This window comes from Garra rufa, chromosome 4 (assembly GCF_049309525.1).
Source record: "Garra rufa chromosome 4, GarRuf1.0, whole genome shotgun sequence".
NCBI lineage: Eukaryota > Metazoa > Chordata > Actinopteri > Cypriniformes > Cyprinidae > Garra > Garra rufa.
Genome location: NC_133364.1, coordinates 40,416,362 through 40,426,051, shown reverse-complemented (window position 1 = coordinate 40,426,051; position 9,690 = coordinate 40,416,362).

The following is a 9,690-nucleotide window of genomic DNA, read 5'->3' as shown; positions in this document are numbered from 1 at the left end:
GCGACGGTGACGCATACAACGTGAAATGCCCGCGAAGCAGACGTCATAAGCAGAGCCCTTTCTGATGCGATGAGCTTAAGGTTACCACCCAGCTGACAATTTTTGGTTCCCGGAACATTCCCTATTGGTTAGCCCAGAAAGTTTTCTTAACGTAAATAGAACGTTCCCTTTAGGTTGTGGGAACGTTCCCGCAATGTTCTTTTAAGGTTAGGTGAATGTTCTGGGAACCTACTGGGAATGTTCCGGGAACGTTCCCCCAACGTTTTAAGGACATTCCCGGAACGTTCCCCTACCCTAAAAGGAACGTTCTAGTTACGTAAAGAAAACTTTCCTGGCTAACCAATAGGGAACGTTCTGTGTATGTTCCTAGAAGGTTCCCTGAAAGTTCTCTGATGGTTCCCAGACCGTTCTCCTAACCTCTTCACTCCAGTACCGCTTCTGCACGTCAGCACTCCTGTGTCCCGGAGTAAGCGGCATGGAAGGCGGACGGATGTGAATCTCAATAATCACTACTACACACCATGTCTTGTTTTAAACAACTGTTTAATCCTTACAGATGATCAAAGCACATTTAACCATCATAAGGAGCATTAAATGAGACTGAATTATGCTATACTATCTTAGATTTCATTAATGTAAGATGTAGAAGTACCATACCATAAAACAACACAGATTTGATGTTTATTAAAGCAGCAAATAACATGACTTCAACAAAATATTCATTTTAAAAATGTATTTATTAAATAACATTTATTTGACTTTAACTAGGATAACATTACATTCGTTTCTTACCGCTGAATTAACGATGAGGTGCTTCCCTCTTCTGGTCACCGAACGAAAACGTCTCGGTTAACATCATGTTCTCTTCAATAAGAAGTGTCAAATCTCCCTAAAATAACAATATTTACTCTCGTGTATATATTAGTTATAAGTAATTATCCATTAACGAGATCAATTAACGAAACAAGGGTCAGATTACTGGAGTTGTATACATAGTTTCACAGGGCAGTATTTTAGCTCCTTTACTTTTCCTTATGTATATTAATGATCTTCCTTGTGTTGTGAATTTCTCTAGTTCTTTGCTATATGCTGATGACACTGTTATTTTTCCTTCTGGTTCTAATATCGACACAATTAATTACAAACTTAACACAGATCTGCAGCATTTACATAACTGGCTGCAAGATAATCATTTAACACTTAATGTCAAGAAAACACAATGCATGTATTTTTGTTCATCTAGGAGACAGTTATCCATATCCAATTCTATTTGTATCAGCATATAAGTATTTGGGAGTCTATCTTGACTCACATCTTACTTATCAAGAACATGTTCAAACTCTAACCAGAAAGTTAAACCCAAAGTTATATGTTTATAGTAAAATTAGACCCTATTTGTTGCTTTCTGTTTCAAAAACCTATCTTCATGCCATCGTTCTGTCCACTTTGTCCTATTGTTTACCTGTTTGGTCACTAACAACAAATGAGATTATTGAACCAGTAATAAGACTTTATAATAGAGCTCATAAGATCCATGTCAGGCTTCCAGGCTGGACTCACCACTGTACTGCACTATCTTTGTGTAATGCCTTGACATTTCAGAACTATAAAAAAAGCCATGGGATAAACTTGTTTTATCAATTTTTAAATGGACATGCTGTAACTGCTCTAACCGAACTGGTTCCGAAACTTAGCTCAAGGTCTGAGCGCACTACCAGATCTTTTACAAATGGACGTTTGCCTTTACCGGCTTACAGGAACTGTTATGGACAGAGATCTTTTTTTCATGTGTTCACTAAAACCTGGAATGAGATCCCACAGCACATCAAAACACTATCACATCAAGAAGACTTTTTAAAATAACATTTGCTCGCCACTTAAAGGACAGGAAAAAGCGCGGGCTGGAGTAAAGAAATAAACAGTGTTTATAATATGATTTTCACACACACTTAACCTTGGCTTATTTTAGCTATAAAATTAAAATTATATTATCATTATACTGCGGTATGACCACTTTGATGTCATTTATTAAAAGCTTATTTCGGACATGAGATTCTACCTTGTTTATGATGAAAAAAAAATACATTTCAGCTTTAGAATAATCATCTGCAAAGTTTTAATTCGTTTACATGGTAATGACTACTAAAAATAACCTGCAGGGAACGTTCTGAGAGCGTTCTTTAAAAGAGAACCTACAGGGAACGTTCTCATTTGGTTCCCGAATAAAATAACCAAATGGGAACCATATGGGAACGTTAGGGGAACGTTCTGTGTTTGCTGGGATTTCGCTATAGTATTATCAAACAGGAAAATTGTTTTTAAAAAACTATTAGCGCATTTGTAACGAGTTCCCGGTGAACTCGTTTACTTTCGGTTTTAAAGACAAGAAGTTCAAATGACACGAACACAGAATTTGGTTTAACCATTTGTAAACATAATGCCAAACATGTTATTAAAAGGCACACTCTATCTATCTATCTATCTATCTATCTATCTATCTATCTATCTATCTATCTATCTATCTATCCATCTATCTATCTATCTATCTTCAAACCTTATCTATATCTATCTATCTATCTATCTATCTATCTATCTATCTATCTATCTATCTATCTATCTATCTATCTATCTATCTATCTATCTATCTATCTATCTATCTATCTATCGCACCGTGTAATAAAATAACGTTTATTAACTGTTATTTTATCTAGAAAACCGTTTTCGGAACGTATTGTTTAATGAGGAACGCAAGAACAGAAACGTTATAATATCGATTTTTTTTTTCTTTTCTTTTTTAAGCGCTGAAAAAGCCACAATTTAAGTGCTCAGTAGAAAAACATGGCACCCACCATCGTCTTGCCACTCGCAGTTTTTTTTTTTTATTCAGTGCTTCAGATTTTTTTTTAACTGTAAAAATAAATAATTAAAAAATAGTTATAGAATAAAGATGTTGTGTAAGTGCTCAAGAGAAACAGCCAAAAAACAGTGGGTTAGGGGTTTATCCGCTGGGTGTGTCTTTCTGTTTCACTTCCTTCACGGACGTCAGAGGAGTTTGAGTTCAGCACAACAGTCCAGAGGAGGAAATAGAAAGAACAAACATCATTTGAGGTGAGTGTTTCATCTTTCTTTAGTTGTTTTCATGTATGAATGTCATTTTCATGAATTTATTTAAAGCTTTTCATGTTGTGACGAAAACGGATGATTGAGTGAATCGCAGAAAGTTGCTCGTTCTGATATTGTTGTTCACATGGAGTAAGTTACGGCGCCAGTGTTACGGTTTAACTGGTTACCGTGTTATCTGGTGACCAACTTCCTGATTCAGGTCCTCCGCGCCAGATGTGATGGACCGAACGCTGCAGATTCGGCGATTCTGAAAGCACAAACTGACCTGATATTACGCTGTCTAATAAACGCACACTTGCTCATTACATGATTCTGGTATTCTTGTAAAGATGACAAATTATTGGTATGATCGCCCGTAGCGGCTGAAATACGGAAAATAAACAAATAAGTCTGTTTGGCACGGGTTTCGAACACAAGTAGTCGCATTGTGAGGCAACAGTAGCGAACGCACTGAGCTACCGAGATACTTCAATTCAGCCGCGGAGTTTTGTATTCAAATCAAGATTTTACTCTCGGCGTGATACGCAGCTGGCTGAATCAGTGGTGTAGTGGTGCCTGGAGAAGTGGGTATACGCTTTATTTTATAAACACCCACGCCCCCCCCGCCCTTATGTAAACCACGTGGGCTCAGAGTACAATTTTTGTCCACATTACTTTCACACTGGTCTAGTAAAAATATGTGGCTTTGTTTCATATTTACAGTGTATACGTTTTTCATTATTTACCTAAAAAGAAAGGAAGTGCAATGTGACAACATGCCCCGTAGGTGGGGTACATTGTAACATTTGAGGGGCACGTTGTAACACGACCATATGACAGCTTAAAATGTTATCTGATCGAATGAAAAAAAATATATACACAACAAACTCAAATATTTTGTCAATAAAATACATGTGTTAACTTTTTCAAATAAAGTAATGACGTTTAAAAAAAGTCAAATTTTGCGTTTGAGCTCTCATAGACCACACACATAAACCAGCCAAAATGCTTTACATTTCTTGAAATAATAACATCTGAACATTAAACATTGATTGTCAGCCTTTATTCACCTGTTTCTTGTGGTTTCTCATACAAATCCATAAAAGTAATTAGTGTAAATTACATCGCTAATGTCATAGAATAGCATAGATTAATAACAGCGGGGCATATTGTCACACAGTGTTAAAACGTTCCCCATCTGCGCGACTGGAATATAATAGGGGTTAGTGTCTTCTGGTGGTTTGCGAAACTGATAAATAACGAATTGGAGATTAAAATAATAGCATATTTGTCTCATTTTAAATGAATACTTAAAACTGAATTGAAAAGTGTACTGTTATAGTGTTCGTTTATTAAATGCAAGTTAAATTACAGTCGTTTTGTATGTGTAAATTGTGAGTTCTGTGTTGTCCAATCAGATGCTGTTACGTAATCACGTAGGGATAAGTTCGCTGTTTTGTTTATATTAGACGTCAGTATGCTCGCAGGCTCCGATGCTGATGGAAACCCATTTGCACTGGGCAAGAGCATTAATCCCGCTGTTGTAAGTCATATTTTACAAAGTAAAGTTCCTGAAACGGAATAACGTTGTTGTGTTTTGTCCTTCACGCCTCCACGAACATTAAACAACCGGGAGCACAACAGTACTTTAGCCAGAAATTTACTTTTACTATGATAAAATAAATATTCAGCAATATCTTCAAAAGGCTTTTAAATTTTTGGCGTGCTTTTTTCTCTCCATATGCTGCTATGGCAAGTAGGAAATTTGGTTAAGCTAGCATGTGTGGAAATATTTAAACCACAAGTGTTAAAACTAACCCCGCGTTAGTTTGTGCCCCGCGCTACACTACTGGGGTGCGGGAGATGGAGCTGGCGCAATCAAAAAGCAAGCCGACGCCACGGTCCTGACTGCAGCATCACTGTCTTTATTGGGTGTTCTTAGTGAATATTTGCATTTATTCACATATAACTGGATGTTGTGGACTCTCATGATTTTGGCTAATGCAGGACACTAACAGTGCACATTAGAGGGGATTTAGAAGTGGGTATACGCAAATCCGCCTGATAAAGAAGTGGGTATACGCCGTATACCTGCGTATACCCTCCACTACACCACTGGGCTGAATCAAAGAAATGTGCCCGTGTTAACTTGTGACCTGTGTTACCTGTTATGAAAATGAATATTATAGTAAAACCCAGCAAACACAGAACGTTCCCCTAACGTTCCCATATGGTTCCCATTTGGTTATTTTTTCGGGAACCAAATGAGAACGTTCCCTGTAAGTTCTCTTTTTAATAACCTATAAAGAACGTTCTCAGAACGTTCCCTGCAGGTTATTTCTTAGTTTTTATTTTATAACCTAAAAAGAACGTTCCTAGAACGTTCCCTGCAGGTTATTTTTAGTTTTTATTTTATAACCTAAAAAGAACCTTCCCAGAACGTTCCCTGCAGGTTATTTTTTTTTGTAATCATTACCATTTAAACGAATTAAAACTTTGCAGATGACTCTGATTTTTCTAATGCTGAAATGTATTTTTTTTTTTCATCATAAACAAACTAGAATCTCATGTCCGAGATAAGCTTTTAATAAATGACATCAAAGTGGTCAAACCGCATTATAATGATAATATCATTTATAATTTTATAGCTAAAACAAGCCAAGGTTAAGTGTCTGAAAATCATATTATAAACACTATTTATTTCTTTACTCCCGCACGCGCTTTCTCCATCACGCGCTTTCTCCTGTCCTCAACATAAAGCGGCGCGCTCGCGTAATTTAAAAAATAACGGTCATTTCGTTTTACTGACTGACTAAAGTTCGTTGATTGATCTCTTTAATGGATAATTACTTATAACTAATATATATATACGAGAGTAAATATTGTTATTTTAGGGAGATTTGACACGTCTCATTGAAGAGAACATAATGTTAACCGAGACGTTTTCGTTTGGTGACCAGAAGAGGGAAGCACCTCATCGTTAATTCAGTGGTAAGGAACGAATGTAATGTTATCCTAGTTAAAGTCAAATAAATGTTTTCCTTTTTTAATGTCTGTAAAAAATAAAATACACATTTTTAAAATCGAATATTTTGTTGAAGTCATGTTATTTGGTGCTTTAATAAACAAAATCTGTGTTGTTTTATGGTATGGTACTTCTACATCTTACATTAACGAAATCTAAGATAGTATAGCATAATTCAGTCTCATTTAATGCTCCTTATGATGGTTAAATGTGCTCTGATTATCTGTAATGATTAAACAGTTGTTTAAAACAAGACATGGTGTGTAGTAGTGATTATTGAGATTCACATCCGTCCGCCTTCCATGCCGCTTACTCCGGGACACAGGAGTGCTGACGTGCAGAAGCGGTACTGGAGTGAAGAGGTTAGGAGAACGGTCTGGGAACCAGCAGAGAACTTTCAGGGAACCTTCTAGGAACATAAATAGAACGTTCCCTATTGGTTAGCCAGGAAAGTTTTCTTTAAGTAACTAGAACGTTCCCTTTAGGTTAGGGGAACGTTCTGGGAACCAAAAATTGTTAGCTGGGAAGTATATTACAATTTATGGTTTATGCTGTTAAAGTGCATTTCATGGAGTCCCAGACAACAGTAAATGTGTGGCTACTGTGGTTTAATTAGAAAACACTATTGTTAAACTATATTTATTATAGTAAAAACATGATACATTTTCTTCAGAGACAAGCTTATGTCTCATTTGATTAATATAAAACTTGACCTTATTTCCATGTTGTTTTTGCCGTTTTTCTAGTATAAATACTTTGGAAACATGTGACTTGATTTCTCCATTGTAGTGAATGAAATGTAAATGTTAAAACGCTGCTTATAAATGTTACTTTGTAAACGTGTTAAATTGCGATTTTGCGTTCAATAGCTGGTATTTTAAAAGTAAATAGTAAAATAAAATATAGCCTTTTCTGTAGACAACAAGCTGCATGTAAATGCTGGGGTAAATGTACCCATTAGGCCCATTTACCCTTTAAGACCACTTTCAACTTTAAAATCAAATTAAAAAAAGTACATATTTTATGCAAATTATGATTTTAACCAATTCAGTGATTTGTTATTTCCCTGACATTTTTTATTGTATACCTATCACATTTGGCAATGTTGAGTTAGCCCCACTTACGTAAAAATTCACTTTTTTTCAAAGATAGGCTTAAATGGTACAGTGCCACAAAACGCATGCAAACTAGTCAACACAAGCTTCTCTTGAATTAAAAAAACTTAAAAGAAAAAACATTTTAAAGTGGGCAACAATGAAAATTACTATGATGCTTAGTCCACAATATATTTAAGCTTCATGCATGTCTTTGTAAAGATATATTTTTTTTTAAAGGAAAACATTGTCTTTTTTTCACCATTACTCACTGTGGTACCAATTAGGCCCAACTTATGTTTTTTTTTTTAATGAGAAATCCCTCTAATTACAAACTTAGATCAATTTTCGGAGTGTGCTTTTACCTTACCTTACGTACTACTTTAATTTACAACTATATTTAGATATATTCAGGCCCACAAAAGCTTGACACAAAAGCTAAGAAAGCTTGACACAGGATTTTAACCTATATGTAATAGACTGCACATAGTATTATATGGCAGATGCAATCACAGCGAGCTATTCAACCACACTGGTATATGTACTAGCCCCTTTTTACACTGTGGCATAAGGTAGCTTCAGTCTATGATTCTTTGAATTTGCCTGTGTTAACTTGTGACCCTGTGTTGCCTGTGTGAACTTGTTTGCTAGCCAAAATCAAATTTTACTGTTGCAATAAACTGAAGTTATTTCCAGTCAAAATGCTGCTTACAAATATTACTTTCCACTAGAAAATCTCATTTGATCACATTTGTAACAAAATCATGTCTATTCAAGTCACATGTTTCCAAAGTATTTATACTAGAAAAAACGGCAAAAACAACATGGAAATAAGGTCAAGTTTTATATTAATCAAATGAGACATAAGCTTGTCTCTGAAGAAAATGTATCATGTTTTTACTATAGTAAACATAGTTTAACAATAGTGTTTTCTAATTAAACCACAGTAGCCACACATTTACTGTTGTCTGGGACTCCATGAAATGCACTTTAACAGCATAAACCATAAACTGTAATATACTTTTACTATAATATTCATTTTCATAACAGGTAACACAGGTCACAAGTTAACACGGGCACATTTCTTTGATTCAGCCAGCTGCGTATCACGCCGAGAGTAAAATCTTGATTTGAATACAAAACTCCGCGACTGAATTAAAGTATCTCGGTAGCTCAGTGCGTTCGCTACTGTCGCCTCACAATGCGACTACTTTTAGCGTGTGTTCGAAACCCGTGCCAAACAGACTTATTTGTTTATTTTCCGTATTTCAGCCGCCACGGGCGATCATACCAATAATTTGTCATCGTTACAAGAATATCAAAAACATCTAATGAGCAAGTGTGCGTTTATTAGACAGCTTAATATCACGTCAATTTGTGCTTTCAGAATCGGCGAATCTGCAGCGTTCGGTCCATCACATCTGGCGCGGAGGACTTGAATCAGGAAGTTGGTCACTGGATAACACGGTAACCAGTTAAACCGTAACAACACCACGACTCTTGGCCACCACACTGGCCATTATAAATTTTAGCAGCATCAGTTATGCATTTCCCCAGCAAACACAGAACGTTCCCCTAACGTTCCCATATGGTTCCCATTTGGTTATTTTTTCGGGAACCAAATGAGAACGTTCCCTGTAGGTTCTCTTTTTAATAACCTATAAAGAACGTTCTCAGAACGTTCCCTGCAGGTTATTTTTAGATTTATTTTTTAACCTAAAAAAAATCTTCTCAGAACGTTCCCTGCAGGTTATTTTTAGATTTATTTTTTAACCTAAAAAAAATCTTCTCAGAACGTTCCCTTGCAGGTTATTTTTAGTAGTCATTACTAGAGATGTTCCGATACCCTTTTTTCCTTCCCGATACCGATTCCGATACCTGGGCTTGGGGTATCGGCCGATACCGAGTACTAATCCGATACCTGGGTGTGTAATTGTATATACAGCTGTAGATAATACTAATAAATTATTTTATGGTGTGCTTCAGACTTATTCCTTAATAAAACAAATATACAGTGATATATACAGTGAACTAGAGTATTTTTATTATATGACATACATTTGACAGTAATATTTTTTCATATAGTTAGTATTACTAATCTGGTTTTCTGACGTACATCAGCCCTGTTTATAACAGAGAATTTTGGCCAGAATTTGAAAGATTCTCACTAGATCTCACAGCAACCTTATTCATTGTGTGGCATTTTCAAATGCTCCTCACTGCATCTCGCAGCAGTAACAGTGTTGCAAAATCAACGTTGGCTCCCGAATAAAGCTGTTCGGGGTTTGTGCAAGTTTGTTTGCGTTGCAGTCCAAGCTGATAAACGGTCAGCGCTGAGCAGCTCAAACGTGTTGTGTTAGTTTCACTTTCGTTTCGCGTGCCATTTTATGTTTCTCATCTGAGACAGAAATGGCAGAGCTTATGAGTTGAACAACGCGGTGGTCGCGCCAGTGTGACCGCTCACGAAAA